This window comes from Rhinatrema bivittatum, chromosome 5 (genome assembly GCF_901001135.1).
Source record: "Rhinatrema bivittatum chromosome 5, aRhiBiv1.1, whole genome shotgun sequence".
Classification (NCBI taxonomy): Eukaryota; Metazoa; Chordata; class Amphibia; order Gymnophiona; family Rhinatrematidae; genus Rhinatrema; species Rhinatrema bivittatum.
The window spans coordinates 204167452-204184369 of NC_042619.1; the positions used below are offsets into that span (position 1 = coordinate 204167452).

General features: G+C 43.3%; 1 long non-coding RNA gene across 1 annotated transcript; it reads right to left on the minus strand.

Moving 5' to 3' along the window:
- Window positions 1–11853: 11853 nt before the first annotated feature.
- On the minus strand, window positions 11854–14027 carry LOC115092312. Its single transcript, XR_003856989.1, has 3 exons — window positions 13867–14027; window positions 12763–13003; window positions 11854–12200 (listed from the first exon to the last, which is right to left on the minus strand). It is a non-coding gene; the product is annotated as an uncharacterized LOC115092312 (long non-coding RNA).
- Between the last annotated feature and the right edge of the window lie 2891 nt (window positions 14028–16918).

Sequence of the window (16918 nt, forward strand, 5' to 3'; positions counted from 1 at the left end):
GAAATCCAGGGTCGGCACGCGCAAGGGGGTGCACAATTGTGCACCTTGCGTGCGCCAAGCCGCACTACCTTCCCCCGTTCCCTCCCAGGCCGCTCCAAAATCGGAGAGGCCTGTGAGGGAACTTCCCTTCCCCCTAGCCTGACCTTCCTACCCCTTCCCCTAACCTTTTCCCCCCCCTAGCCCTACTTTAACCCCCCCCCCCGACTTTTATCTTACCTTTTGCGCCTGCCTCTGGGCAGGCGCAAGTTACGCATGCCGGCAGCCTGCCAGCACACGATCCTCCGACACAGCGGTAATGGCCGCTGTGTCGGAGGCCTCTGGCCCCGCTCATGCCCCGCCCACGCACAACCCCCTCCCCGCCCCTTTTTGCAAGTGCACTGCCGGGCCTTTTTAAAATAGGCCCGGCGTGTGTAACCTTTTTAAAATCCGGCCCATAATGTTGCAGGCATGGATTCGTGGACTGAGGTGGAGTTGGCACAACCTGCAGGGAGGAGCCCTGCAGGTCCCCACGATCAGCTGGCAGAGCTGGATGTAGCAGAGGCCCAACTGGAGCTTCACCTATACCAGCCCTCGTTTGCCTTAGGTTCAGCCCTCGGGTGCTGGGGCCGGCAGGTCTTAGGCAGGGACCTCTACTGATGAGCTAGATGTCTGTAGAGATGGTCTGGTCACAGGCCATGGTCCGTGGCAGGCTGGGTTCAAGCATAATCAGAGGCAGGCATTGGTCAAGGCAGGCAGCGTATAGACATGGTCAGTAGTCAGGCAGTGGTTGGTGGCAGAAGGAGATCAAGCATCATCGAGAGTCAGGCGGTGGTCAGTAGCAGGTAGAATTCAAGTGCAGTCAAGTGTCAAGGAAGCCGAAATCAGAACCAGAGATCCATTCGAGGGAAGACGGGATGGATAGGCAGCCAGGGAGGTGAGGAACAGCACAGGGGGAAGACTGACCACAAGACAAGGACCTGAAAAAGAAGTGAAGACTGACAACAGGACAAAGAAGAAGACCAGGAACTGGCAAATGAAGACCAGAGACTGCCGAGACAAAGACCAGGAACACAGGAATGCAGACCAGGAACAAAGACCAGGAACACGCTGAAGCAACTTGCTCTACTTACAGTAGTGGACTGCAATGGTACAGACTTCTGGAAGGGTACTGAGTTCAAGCAATGGAAGGATACTGACTTCAAGTGATGGAAGGGTAGTGACGTCTACTGATGGAAGGCACTGGAAGGGTACAGAGTTCAAGCACTGGAAAGGTACCTTCTTCAAGTGATGGATGTTTACTGACATCAAGCGCTGGAAGGGTACTGACTTCAAGCTCTGGAAGGGCAGAGACTTCAAGAGCTGAAAGGGTACTGATTTCAAGTGATGTATGGGTACTGACTTCAAGTGCTGGAAGAGTACAGATTTCAAGTAATGGAAGAGTACTGACTTCAAGTGTGGGAAAGGCCCTGAGTTCAAGCACTGGAAGGGTACATACATCAAGCTCTGGAAGGTTACTGAGTTCAAACGTTGGAAGAGCACTCTCTTCAAGTTCTGGAAGGGTACTGTGTTCAAGTGATGGAAGAGTACTGACTTCAAGTGATGGAAGGGTAGTGAATTCTAGTAATGGACGGGTACTGACATCAAGCTCTGGAAGGGTACTGAGTTCAAACGCTGGAAGGGTACTCTCTTCAATCTCTAGAAGGGTACTCTGTTCAAGTAATGGAAAGGTACTGACTTCAAGTGATGGAGGGTTACTGAGTTCAAACACTGGAAGGGTACTGACTTCAAGCAATGAAAGGCTGCTGACTTACAAGTGATGGCAGGGTACTGAGTTCAAGCACTGGAAGTGTACTCAGTTCAAGCGCTGGAATGGTGCAGACTTCAAGCTCTGGAAGGGTACTGATTTCAAGTGCTGAAATGGTTCTGACTTCAAGTGATGGAAGAGTACTGAACTCAAGCACTGGAATGGTATTGACTTCAAGCGCTGGAATGGTGCTGACCAAGTTCAGGAAGAGTAGTGATTTCAAGCACTGGCAGGGTACTGAGTTCAAGTGCTGGAAGGGTACTGACATCAAACTCAAGAAGGGTACTAAAGGGTACTCACTTCAAGCACTGGAAGGATACTGAGTTCAAGCTCTGGAAGGATAGTTACTTCTAGTGATGCAAGGGTACTAATTTCAGGACCTGGAAGGATACATACTTCAAACACTAGAAGGGTACTAAATTCAAGCACTGAAAGGGTACTGACATCAAGTGATGAAGAGTACTGACTTCAAGCACTGGAAAAGTACTGACTTTAAACACAGGAAGGGTACTGAGTTCATGCAAAGGAAGGTTACTGAGTTCAAGCACTGGAAGATTACTGAGTTCAAGCACTGGAAGTGTATACAGAGGCTGTGCTGGAAATTGAGGGAGATGATCCAGTAAGTTCTGTTCCTGCTTCCTGCAGCAATTTTTGTGGTTTGGGGGGATGGGAAGGATCCAGGGTGGGGTTGGTGATGTGCAGCACTTGGTATTGAAACTCGAGGGAATGATCCAGAAGCAGCAATAGTTTTTTCTCTCTCTCTCTCCCCTTCTCAAAAAAAAAAGTCGACTGCAGCAAAACCAGCCTGTGATGGGATCTATGCTCAAAAGTAAAGATTAGTTTCCTGATATGAAGTTCTGATGGGATAGACTCAAGAGCAAAGTCAGGAAACATATTTTCTTGGAAACAGTGATAAATGCATGTAACACTGCCTGGAACAGGTGATCGAGGATAAAACAGTAAGGAATGGAATAAGCCAGAAATTCCTTAGCTGCGAAAAAGTGAAAAGACAGCAAACTTATGACCTGGCATTACATGTAAAAGTATAAAAATCCCCTGCTCTAATGATATGTCAACGAGTGTTGTGGCTGCCAGAACAAATGTCAAAGTGGCTAATATGCAATCTTAGAGGTGCAAAAAGAAACAAAGGCAACCACACAGCTGATTCTGGCTGACAGATTTTGATGATAGAATTAACCAGCAGCTTGGTCTGTCTGGGAGGTTTTGATGATGGAATTAACTAGCAACTGGGTCTGTCTGACAGGCTGCACAGAGAATCTAGGAGGCCAGATGTTCAGGCAACAGCCTAGCTAGTACTATTTAGATTATGACAAAGCTTTGTGGTTAGATAAGAAAAAGGAGATCTGCTGACCAGGTGTTAAATAAGTTGGAAATCTGGATGCTCATCTGACTGAAATGGTGGAGTAGAAATGAGGAAGTCAAGAAAACTTATCCAGGATAAAGAGTGATACTTTACAAGTAGTAGCGCACTATGGCAGACAGCTGGGGAAGATCCTGGATAAGGAGTGATATCTTACAAATGGTCACACTCTACAGAAGACATCTGGGATATATCTGGGAAGAGTGGATGGGCCAAAGGGTCTTTTAATGCTGTCATCTACTACATTACCATGTTTGTTGTCAGTAATAAAAGTTATTTTCTACTTAAGTTTGGGGGTTTAACACATACTTTACAAGTACCAATCAAAATAAACAATTTTACATACCCATTGCCTCCACTTTAGATGCTGTTTTACCGAAGAAACAAAGGTTTGAAAAATGCATGAAGCTAAGCACTCAAGAACAAAATTAGTACACCCTGGGTGCCAGGCGCTAATGCCCCAGTGCCACTGGCACTGGATTTTCACTGGCGCAAACTCTTAGTAAACCCCCTTAATGCTGCTGGATTCATCTGCCATGTCTGTAGAGCTGGAATGCCATCCAGTGGTGACTGGGAAAATTCTTACACAAGTGTCTGCATATGCCCCTGTGACAGCAGTCTCATTCCGACTGATAATGGAGCGTTCATCTTCTTTCTATTATGGGCAAAAGTTTTATGCATTTTCATTACTCTCTTGGTTTAATTTAAATATGAGAGTAAATGGGGGAAAAGCTTGCTGAGTGGTTCCTTTACCAAGCACAATCTGTGCTCATCTCCTGCCACATTAGAGATGTGTCACTTTGACCAGTGTGTTTAATAGAAGAGAATGAGCTGCCAGTACTATTTAATGAGCCATTCATCTCCCACCATCTCTCTCAGCTTCTGAAAGAGAGCAACAAATTGTCTCTATAAAGTGATATGTCAGGAAATATTTTCCATTTTAAATATAAAGTTCCTCTGTTCTGATTTTCACTGGATAACTGAAGCCGCAATATGCCCGGCATGAATTGTACAAGGATGGAGTAGAATTGCCTAGACAAGAATTAATGTGTAAGTGTAACGAGAAGGAAGGTTTCACCAAGATGTATTTTTGTAACACAAAGCTCAGACAACTGGAGAAAAGCATTGCAAAATTATTTGATTGCAAAACAAGCAGAATTTAGTGCCCTGGGGAGCTATCGTTGAGCCCTCCAACTCCAAGAACGCCGTTGAGAGTCTTGCCGCATACCGGTGACGGAGGAGCCAAGGCTCATGCTGATGATATCAACGGGAGTGCCTGGCTAGGTGGTCCAGAAGCTGCTGGTTTGCCTGGAGGAGAGTCGAGACCCCAAGTGTCTGCTTCGCAGAGAGGAGAGCTGCAGGAAACAGCTGATGTCCCCATACCAGCGGGAGAAGGCAGTGTGTCTGCCGAGATTGGGGTAAGAAAACCTCCTCCATTGCAATTTACCAAACCAACAGTTGTAACCCTTGATACAATCTGGGACCTTATGGCGAGGATGTCGGACAAACTAGACAATCAGGCTCTAAACTTGGATGAGATTGCAGCTAAAGTTGTGACACAGGAACGGGACATTCAGCAGAAATTTTTTTAATATGATGAGTCCTTAAAGAAAGTTAACGAGGAAATAAAAAGCCTCCATAGTATAAATGCCACTATAATATCTGAAAGGGCATACACGTCGAGGAGACTGGAATCAATAGAGAACTTTATGAGGCATTTAAATATAAGACTCTTAAATTTCCCTATTGTAATGGGTGAGATACCCTTGTTAACTTTTAAGAAATATGCAATGGAGACCTTAAAGATTCCACAAGAAGAGATTCCTGCAGTCAAGAAACTATTCTTCTTACTTAAAAGAAACAACTCCATCCCAGCTATTTGAAATGTTCAAAGGTTGGATTTTAAAAACCTAAATGAATACTTAGAAAATTCTACTACTGAAATTGTGGACAGGGCTCTACTTTTTATTACCTTTTTTGATGAAACGAGTGTTTCAAAGATTATGAAGAATTATTTTAAAAATATAAATGAATTATACTGTGGTGGTCTTGTACGTGTGTATCCTGACTTAGCTAAATCTACGCAGCAGCGTAGAAAAGCTTTCTTATTGATGAGATCTGAAACCCAAGCACTAGGAGTCAGCTTTACGCTGCGTTATCCATGTAAGTGCATCGTTAAACTGGTCAGAAATACTTACATATTCTTTTTACCTGACCATCTGCGGGTCTTTTTGGATGGGAGGAGACAACGTAGTGAACCATAAGGGGAGAATTTGTTTGGGAATGAAAAACAGGAGCTTAAGTATGTAATTTAATTTCCTCATGTACTCCTCAGTAATGTTTCTTTTCTCTCCATGTTTTCCTATGTAATAAGAGAAGATCTAATAGAAATTTTAATTATAATCCCTTTGAGTTAAGAGGGTTAAAAATGTCAAGATGATGGTTACTTAAGTTTGAATTCTCTGTATTTCAATGCAAAAGTTTATTTTTGTATATTGTCAAAAGATGAATAAAGAAAAAATTAAAAAAAGAAAAAAAAAAGAAATTCACCGGCAATTAGCAACCCTTTGGACTACCACTGACTAAAGTTGCTAAGGGAGTATCTGCCAGTGCTTGTCCCCCAGCTCAGCAAACGTTTAATGATAGTCAGTAAGAAAGTTGGGTTGGCTACCCAAAATTCACCTCCAAAAATACAGGTCTTAACAGAAACTTTGTTGGAACAACAATGCTTTTGTTTCTTTCTAAAATGCAAAGCGTCTCTCTATCTGAATATTTCCTTTGGCAGGCTGTTCCATAGCTTAGAGGAACCCTTTGGCTTTACAACGGAGTAATTTGCCTTGTTAAAGAGTAAATTCATGCCCCTGATATAGAGAATATTCCAGTATAAAACTGAAGGGTGACTTTTAAAAGAGTTGCTCGTGTTAAAAGGCCCATATACACGAGTATCTGGGCCAATCATGAGCAACTCATGTTTTAAAATGGACCAATTACACACATAAATGTACATGCACTAGCAACCCAATGTGCAGAAAAAAGAGATAGAGTTAGGGCATGTGGGTGATATTCCGGGATTGGGCTGACATTTACCTGCATAAATATGGATTTTAAATCAAACACACCCACAGCACTTGTCAGGCTGTGTTACCTGCACTAATTTACTTCTGCTCTTGATGTGGTGTAAGTTGGAAGAAAACTTGTTTTAGGCCTAAAATGCCTGGGTGAGGGGTCTGTGTAAACCGAGGGGGACTGCAAGCTGAAGAACCAGGAGGATCTCGAAGACCAAGAGATAGACTGAGCAAAATGGTGGACTAATTGGTCAAACTGGCTATTTCCTTCACTCAGGCATATTTTAAAATCATCTTATCTGCGCGTATTAAAGCCAACAAATTCCTAAGGAAGGTGCATGAATAATGTTTGCTCATGTAACCATTTAAAATTAGGAGCACACGTATGCGCACTAGGTCTATTTTATGTGAAATATGATATTTAAGAGCTTAAAACATCAACAGGCATAGAAAATTGCGAATACAGTTCCAATCTTTTCACCCTTCCCACCTCCCAAACAGAAATGAGACAAATCTCACATTTGCAGGCTTGATGTCGTATTCTGGTACATCAAACCCCATAGGTTCATAACCTTCTTCTTTGTCCCTGTTTCCTATTGTAGATAATCCCAAACTCCCCCTCCCATCCCATCTATATTGACCCATGGGCAAACATCAAACCGCCAACCTCCAAAGCAAGCAGGGAGCTTCTTGCTCTACTGGGCAGAGAACTTATATATGGATCCCAAATAGCAAGGAATTTTGTTTTTTTGTTGAAAGAGGATCTAGCTGCAAAAGATTCCATCGTCACCATCTTATGAATGGCATTGTGCCACCGCCAAAATGAAGGGGGGCAAGGTTCCTTCCACACTCGTAGGATAGAACATATGCCTTGGATCATAAATTTCTTTACCAGGGTTCTATAAGCTTCCCTCCGTACGTATTTGGCTAAATCTAGGTGAAATAAAATGAGTTCAGGAAGCATAGGGAGAGAAACCTCTATCAAGCAATTGATATATTTAAGAATCTTTTGCCAAAACTGGGATATGATTATACAATGCCAAAAGGCATGAGAAAGACTACCTCTGACCTTCAAACATTTGGGACACATATCTGAGGCAGCAATATGAGCTTTAAATGCTGAAATTTGAGAAAAGTATGCTCTGTGTAAAAATTTAAATTGCATTTCCTGTAAATAACTATTTGCTGATAGGAGTTTTATCTCCTAAAACGAGAAAGATATGAGCTACAAGATAGCACAAATCCACCCTTTAATTGCCACTTTTCCAGAATATCTGGGACCCATTTATGTGTTTCTAAATTTTGCCATTCTTTGTAAAGTAAAGAGATGGAGACTTTCTGCCTGTCGCAGTGCAAAAAATCGTCCACTTTGTTTACTACTTCCATAACTAAGTCTTCTCGGGACAAGGAATGGACATAATGATGCAATTGCATATAGAGGAAGAAATCTACTGCTTGCAACCCAAATTGTGATTGCAATTCCGGTAGGGTTAAAATCTGCCCCCCCCCCCATCTTGTTGTGCGTCCCAGCCGTGTCCACTCCGCGGCCGGTCCTGCTCACCTTGCTCTCCCGTCCACAAGCTCTGAACTCTCCTCCGCAACAGCAGCAGCCAGTTTGCGGCGTCCACGGCTCCCCCTGCTCCCCCTCTCTCAGTCTCCAGTCCAGGCCTCACAGTGAGGCTCAGCAACCTCCATAGCGTCGGCCCCTCCCCTAGGCGCATGCGGACTGCCCGCCTTTTAAAGGGCCAAGGGCGGTTCCCAGCTCCGCAGCGTGCCCTGATTGATGGCAGGATTTAAGGAAGTGGTCTGACACCACTTCCTTGCCTTGGCAATCGGGTCGTACACTCCGGTGTCTCTAGTTTGCCTGTTCCAGCGTCTCCTGCTCCCTTGTCTCTCCATTCCTGGTAGTACCCTTCGGACTGATCTCACGGTACTGACTTTTGCTTGCTCCTGACCTCGCCTGACTGCTGCCTGGAACCGACCTCTGCCTGACCACTGACTACTTCTGATTGCTGCCTGGAATCGATCTCTGCCTGACCACTTCTGATCACTGCCTGGAACTTGACCTCTGCCTGATCTGACTACTCCCAGATTGAATACAGGTACTGACCCCTGCTTCAGCTGACCATTCTGGACTGATACTCTGGCCTTGATCCTCGCTATCCACTCGGACTCTCTGTTCTGGCCTCCTGTGACCTCTGGACATTCTTGCTTGGACATCGACCGCGCACCCTTGTTCGTGGTGGGCACTCCCCTGCACTTCCTCTCTAGGAGACCCTGCAAGGCCCACCTAAGACCAGGCGGCCCGGGTACCCAAGGGCTCAACCTGTGGAAACCCCGGGTTGCTATTGGTGAAGCTCCAGCTAGCCTCTGTCTCCTCCTGTGCTCTGCCTCCTGGTGGCAGGCGCTCTCTGGGTCCAACCAGGGAGCCTACCAATCCTGCACCAGACCAAGGGTCCACCTCCAGCGCAACACATCTGAGAGAACCCGGTAGAGGTGAGTAACATCCTTTTCTATCCAAAAAGAAAAGGACTTGGACTGCATTCCTGGTAAGAAATCTAAATTCCCCTGTATAGGTAAAAAAGTTGTGCAGTTCAGAGACAGTTTTAGTTTCTTCATTAAAATCCGCCAAGCCCATCAGAGAGGAGATATTAAGTTAGAGGCCACCAAAGGTGGGAGACGATTAGTGGGTGCATGAAGAATATAACTTTTGTTAAGATTATCCATAAGTAATTTATCACTAATTTATAATAGGCTTGCCAGATTATACCCATTCAAGTCTGATAGACCCATACTCCCAGCGACCAAGGAAGTTTAAGATGTGTTATAGCTATCCGGGCTTTCTTCCCAGCCCACGAGAATTGTAGACGTAGTCTATCTAAGGCCTGAACATCTTTGCTTAATAAGTGTAAGGGTATGGTCTGTAAAACATAAAGCCATTTCGGGAATAATATCAACATTTTAAAAAAATGTATCCTGTCTCACAGAGGTAATGGTAAATTATGCCATAATCTAAGCTTATCTTGTGTCAATCATAGCAATGGGGAAATATTTAAGTTATATATCTGATTCAGATGTAAAGAGAGTTGAATTCCCAAACAGCGAAAAGAGCCCTTAGCCCGTGTCAGGAGGAAATTGTTCCCCCATTGGTCCCGTGATGTGAGTGGAAAGGCTAGTGCTTCAGACTTGTCCTTGTTTAACTTAAAGCCAGAAAATTCCCCAAAGGATTGAAACCGCCACATTGGGTCGCACAAAAGTATCAGAAGGTCATCGGCAAAAGCGGCATATTTAAATGTAAAAGTACCCATAGGAAGCTCATGGATACCCCTAGAACTTTGAATAGCCATCAATAAGGGCTCTATTGATAGAAAAAATAACAGAGGTGACAGGGTTCAACCTTGCCGCGTGCCTTGGTTAATTGAGAACGCAGGGGATACGTCTCAATTAACTGTAATAGATGTAACGAGATCAGTATAGAGCAGATGTATCCCCTGTTGAAAAAGACCTTCTAGCCCCATAAAATTCAATACAGAAAACAAATATTGCCGTTCCACCCTATTGAATGCCTTTTCTGCATCAAAACTGACCACCAGAAAAGGCCAATTTTTTGTGGAACAAAAAGAGATGGCTGTTGTTAATTTATGAACATTAATGATGGTATCTCCATCTAACGAACCCCACCTGTCCGCTCCCAATGTAATCCAGGAAAATAACCGCGAGCAAATCAGCTAAGATTTTAGCCAACAATTTCTGGTCAAAGTTCAACAATGATATAGGGCGGTAAGAGGAGACCATAATATGGTCCTTTCCAGATTTAGGGAGAACCGTAATAATTGCTTTATTAATCCCTGGGGAAAAATATCCCTCCTCTACTAAGGATATAAAGGATTTCCGGTATGGCAAATCTTATATTCTTATGTTCTTAACTAGGTATTTTTCAAATTGCTCATGTTCCTGTTTACATGGGTAAATGGCTTTTGAAAGTTGCCCTTCCGATGCTCATTTATTTAGTGTTGTTGGCTTATTATGAATAATGTTTTTGATGTTGTAACTTGATGTTGTAAGCCACTCTGGGTCCTTGGAGTTGTTGTTGAACAGAGGTATAGAAAGCCAAATAAAAATAGAAAATAAAATAGAAATCGACTCTGATTCCCATATCCTCTCTATTCTCATCTCTTCATCCCTTCCTGCTTCACCTCACCTCTGGTCTCCTTGTTACACTCTCTTTCATTATGCATGTGAAAATGATGATGTTGTTAGTTGTTATTGGGGAGATTGAGCAACCACTTCTGACAAAGGGCAATCAAAGCCTCATGACTAGTGACATGTCCCCCCCACTTTGATGTCACCACATCATAGCCTCCTAGTTAAAAAGCCAAGGAGACAAGTGTTTCATTGTTTGATTAATGGTATTTACTTAATTTATTGAAATTCAATTATGTTTTAAGGAATACTTTTCTTTTTGGGGAAAACTTCCAGATCATGCATGATGGAGTGATGCTTCGATGACTTTCTCCAATGTCTCCTTCATAGTCATTTTAATGTGACATATTTTGTATTATATTATAAGCTCTAGCGTATTTGCCATGCGGATGCTGAGTGATTACACCTCTTCTTCAGTTCTGTTCATGCCGTTTCTCTCCCTTTTCAGACTTATTTTTTAGGCTTGATTTCTCAAAGCTTTAACCAAAGATAACCCTTGATAAATTAAGCCCATTGAGTGGATGAAATGCAGGGTATGGAAATGCCAGTGCTAGAGACACCGGCAATACTACGGCACCATCTTCTTCAGGCTCTTCTGTATTTTTGTTATTAGATGTACACTGCTTAAAAAGATATAGGGGACTTCATTTATTTTATTACATCTTCATATTTCAAAAATATTTGGTAAGAATTCTCATGCGCCCTTTGTTTTACTTTGCATCTCCTCAGATTAATTTAGCAGGAATATGTGATTTCTGCATAACCTCTTTGCAAATCCTGTAATACAGGTGAGATATCTTAACCCTCAGTTACATGAGTGTTTTATACTAGGCTTGTTGCGCTAATATGACAGTACATTATTTATTTATTTATTTATTTAGCATTTTTCTATACCGACCTTCAAAGTTAAATACCTTATCAGGTCGGTTTACATCGAACAGGGACGTTCGATGTAAACCATTTCCAGTGCAATGCCTGAAGATTTAGCCTAACACTATTTCTCTATTCCTGTCATTGGTAATGGGAGTTGTGGGGTTAATTTTCTACACAATGTGCACCAAACTGAAATGTTATCCCTTACCATCTATAACTGAGATAATGATCAATTTATGACATGCCATGGTCAATCAAGTTTATGTGAGAGATACTGCTATCAGAAACCAAATTATTCATCATATTTACATAGATTCCTGAGCACATATATTCATCAAATCTCATAAAATTTTGTTTCTAACATTTCAGCATATATTTGTTATTTTTGTTACTCATCTGGGTATGTAGAAAGTGGGCCCATTCACCTTATGGGCTTCATATATTAGTTTTATAGGTTTTTAGCTCTTGTCATATCTTGTTTTTTTCTAATAAAAAAAACAAACAAACCTACTATCACCTTTCTACTCAGAATTATGACTGTGCCCCAATGAAGCTCTCCTATGCATTTATTTGCCAGGATATTAAAATAACAAATCATTTCTTTCTAACAGAGTTGTCTCCCTGGCATAGCAGCTTAGGCATGAGTTACAGCTCATCTAAAGGAAAGGAGTAACTTGCAGCTTGAGATCTTCCTGTATTTATCCCAGAAAGGGAATTCAGTCAGAAATGATGAGTGCTTCCAGTTCATCTAGAAACAAACCACTGAACCAACGTGTTCCCTGCATGAGGTCAGGAGTCGTTATGAAGGTGGGTGGCAGGAGTGTCAACTCATTCTCCAAATTCAAAGTAAATGTGTCAAGTGTGACGTTATCCAAACCAAAGGTCAAAAAGACAGCTAAAAAAATATTACAAAAGAAAAAAAGATGTCACAGCTAACAAATTACAAAAATTGTAATATAACTTATATAATAAATCAATTAATCAAAACATTTCCCAAAAATCAAATATGAACAATACACCTAAATATTCCCCCAATGCTTTACAAGATTCAAGTACATAAAACCAGTAAGAGACATATACAGAAGGGCCCACAAAACAGCAAACAAAAACAATTACAAAACACACAACACAAAAAGACACAAAAAAATTTTTTAAAGTCCCATAAACTCTCCTCCATCCTTGTGGGAAAAAATAATTGGCAAAGAGTTCCTTATATGCTAAAGAAATAAAGGTGAATTTTAAAAGCCCAGCACGTGCCAAAATGGAGAGATGCGCGCACAAGTCGGGCTCGCACGTACCCACCGAATTTTAAAAGCCACCCAGATGCAGGCATTATCTTCTGCAGCGCACACATCTCACCTCATTCTAAAAAGGGGTCTAAAATGTGTACCCAAGCCTTGTCTAATAGATAGTAACATCTATGAATGAGAAGAAACCCATTAACCAAGTGGGCTCACCTCAGTCAAGCATGGCTGTGGGACAATACATTGTATGAAAGGCTAGGCCATCTGTACAACCTCACCCTGATCCAGCAAGCATGTCAGCCCTCCGGGCCTGCCACTGACCAAAAGAGGAGTCACTGGTCTACCACTAAAATGCCTTAGTTCTCCAGGCAGCAGATGACTCCAGCCAGTTTGGTGCCTCCAAGTGTAATCATCCTTCCTCCAACCCATTTTAGGCTCGAGTACCCCTGCCCAACTGCAACAAAATAAATATAATAATATAACCACAATAATAAATACAAACAAACAACAAAATGCGCATACTGAGTGTACACACATAATTAAATTAATCATAAAGTCTAACTATTATAGTAATAACTATCTGCCAAGTCCTAGGAGATGTTGTAAGTGCCTCTGTTGTAACAAAAAAGATTACAGTAGCTGCACTTACAATATCACCAGCATAAGTACTGGCAAGTTAGATGCAAAGCATTGATAAAGAAGGCAAAGAGAATTTGAAAAGAAGCTTGCTGTGGAAGCAAAAACTGAAAAAACTTTTTCAGGTACATTCAAGGTAAAAAGCCTGTGAGGGAGCCAGATTGGACCATTAGATGATCAAGAGGTAAAAGGGGCAATTAAGGAAGACAAAGCCATAGCAGAGAGACTAAATTAATTCTTTGCTTCGGTATTCACTGAGCAAGACGAAAAACTAATGCAACTAATTCATAGTAACATAGTAATGACAGCAGAAAAAGACCAAAATGGTTCATCTAGTCTGCCCAGCAAGCTTCCCAAGGTAATAACTGCCACTCCGTGCAGGTTACCCCATGTTTCTCTTAAGGGTAGTAACTGCCGCTCCGAGCAGGTTACCCCATGTTTCTCTTAAGGGTAGTAACTGCCGCTCCGTGCAGGTTACCCCATGTTTCTCTTAAGGGTAGTAACTGCCGCTCCGTGCAGGTTATCCCCCTTATGTATGATCTGGGGCCTGGCGGGCGTTCCCCGGGTTGAAAAGGGGACACGCGGCTTGAGCGGCCCCCTTTTCGCCTGGGCAATGCCGGCTCCGATTCTTTGTGCTAGAGCTGCCCCTTTCGCTGATTTTGCCTGCCTTTTATTACGGACCGTCTGCTTGCTGCGGATCCGTTTGTTTCCTTTACTCTGTGGTCTGTTTTGTTTCTGCTCGTTCCTGCCGAGCCTAACTGCAAGTGCGTGTGGGCAGCAGCTTTGCTCTTTTCAGTTTCGTTTTCGGCTGCAGGCAGATTGCAGTCGCACTCTGTGCCTGTTCCTGCATCGTGGGCTCTGCGGCTCTACGAGATCTTAGGGCCAGCACCGCGATTACAAGGAAGAACGATATTGTACAGAATTTACTTTCTCTTTTATTTAAAGGGCCGGCGGCCCCCACCGATATTTTACATTTACTATTTTATTGCTTGCTCTTTTATTTAAAGGGCTGGCGGCCCCCTCCCATATTTTACATTTACTGTTTTTATTGCTGCTTCCCTTCACAATGCTTTCTTTTCCTTAAAGGACATGCGATCCCATTATTTTAAGGACAGTTGTCCTTATTTTTACAATTATTGCATCCGCTAAAGGGCCAGCGGCCCATGCCTTATGTAAAATAATATTCATAAACAAATTAATTTTATTATAATTTTTACGACAGTTCATTGTCTAGATGGCTGTCCATCCCCTACATAAAATATTTGCTTTTATAGTTAAATGCTTCGTTTGTGCTGTATGGTTACAACTGCAGTTGCAAGCTTTCCTTTATGTATGCTTCACATGCCTATTCTGCAGGGTCATAGCCGTGGGTCATGAATAAATGTTTTATTTCGATTATTATTTCTGGCCAGCAGCCTCAATTGACTGTGGGGTAGCATGGCTGGGTGGCCTAAGGTGCTGTTTTAAGGTACCAGTCTCTTTAAGGATGTGGGTTTGAATCCCACTGCTGCCATTCTCACTCTTAAGAAAAATGTTATTACATATATCAATAAAATGATAAAAGTTGTTTTCAATGCCTGGTAGCAGAAATGCTTCCCATGTGGGTGGCCATTAGAGAGCAGCACATGGATGGCAGCCCATTTTGCTACAGCACATGGCTAGCAGCCATCTTCCTCGAGCCACATGGCAGGCGGGCATTTTGGTTTGAGCACATGGCATGCAGCCATGTTGGGTTAGGGCCCATGGCTTGCGGCCATGTTGGGTTAGGGCACATGGCAGGCTGCCATGTTGGTTAAAAAAAAATTAATATATTATTCCATTTATGTGAATTTTATTGCTGATTGCCTTCTTACGGTTTGCTTGCTTGCCTGCTGTTATTTCTTATTACCTTTCCAGCTTGCGAAACATGACTTCCATCAGACAAGATCAGGGCCATCCTACAAATACATCATCTAGTCCTACACCTGCTAATCCCTTGCCACAGGAGACTATGTCAGTTGTTACATCAGTTACATACCCTAACCCAAATGCTCAAAAAAGGAGCAGAAACACGAGACAAACATCAGGAGCTCGACAGAGGAGTCAAGGACGTGCAAAACTTAGGATTCCTGCTCCAACATCTCATCACCATCAAGTGGAGGGTTCACTGGCAGGAACAGTGGAGCCATCCGACATGGATCTACTGTTAGCTGAGATCCATGATCAGGCAACCGCTCATGGGACTGATTGGGTCAGGCAGCGCCTGACAGCAGTTCAACCAGCGATGCCCCCAAGTAAACCTGTTTCATCCAAAAATAAAAAGACGACATCTCATCAAGTGCATGCATCAAGGTCTATCTCAGCACAACGAAACTCGCCAGGTCCAGACTCTGCACCCGCACCTGCCTCAAAACAAAAACAGACAACGACTGCCTGGCGAAGCACCGCTATGCCTCAGCTGGTGACCCAGCCGGCGGCACCTTGCAGCAAGAACACAAGTCCCTCTACTGACTCCGCTCCTCATGAATTGTCTGGGAGTAGAGGTAAGCCCAATGTTCAAGTACTGACGGGTTCATCATCTGACGGCAGCGATGATGACAGGGCTCTAGCTAGAGTCGTCTGCACTGTATTTAAGTCCTTCAAAAGGAAGCGGTCAGCCGGGCATAGAAGTTCATGCTCCCCCGCTACGGTTTGGGACGCAGTCCCTAACATAGACTCAGCGAGCGAGGCTGCACCTTCCAATTCTGATTGTCTACCTGTTACCATTCTTCCAAGTGTAGATGTACTGTCTTTGCCAATGCCGGCATTGCCAGTTCTCCCTATTTCCTCCTCAGCCACCCCAGTTGCTTCCTCTCAAGTCGCTGCACCCCCGGCTGCGGGTCTTAAAGTCATGACGCCCATGGAGGTGGGTGAGGCGGGATCTCAAGTCACAGAACTTACGGAAGAAGTCTTGTGCGGAGTCACTTCTTTAGCTCATAGCGTCCCTCTCCCAACAAAAAACAAAATATGGAATCGCGAATTCATTGACATTTTTTCCCTTCTAATCACAGATTTAGATACTGAGCCTGAAAAAGAAGGGTCTACTGCGTTAGCAGATAAGCGCCCTAAAATCGCCAAAAATATCCACAATTGGATAAAAGCCTTTCACATTCTCATGAGTGTGGTTGTTGAGCGGGAGCCAGAACAGTCCCCTTTTCTCATTAGATATTTAGACACCATAATGAAAGCCCAGAGGCAAGGCGGATGGGCATGGTTAAATTACGATATCAGGTTCAGGAAAACTATGGCTCATAATCACTCTATTACTTGGAAACACAGATTGTTGGACTTATGGTTGGACGAAATGACGTTGCATAAGTCCACCTGGCAGGACAAATCCTTTGCCACTCCTCGAGATAGACATTCCTTTCTCGGCAGCGGTAGGCGTGACGTGTGCAGGCAGTTTATTGCTGGTCTCTGCACTTGGGCACATTGCAAATTCAAACACCTGTGCTCCACCTGTGGCCTTGGGTCTCACCCCACTGCCCAATGCCAAAATTCTAAAGAATGCCGTCCAATGCATCAGCCTTCCAGCGGCCGACCAGCTGACTTCACTAGCCCCAACTCCAGCCAGCGTTAATGCTATGCGTCCCTGGCATCAAAGCTATCCTTTCCCAGACAAAGCTGAGGAATTATCTAATGGCTTCACTTACGACTTTAGAATTCCTATTTATTATTTATTTATTTTTGGTTTTTATATACCGGAAGTTCCTGT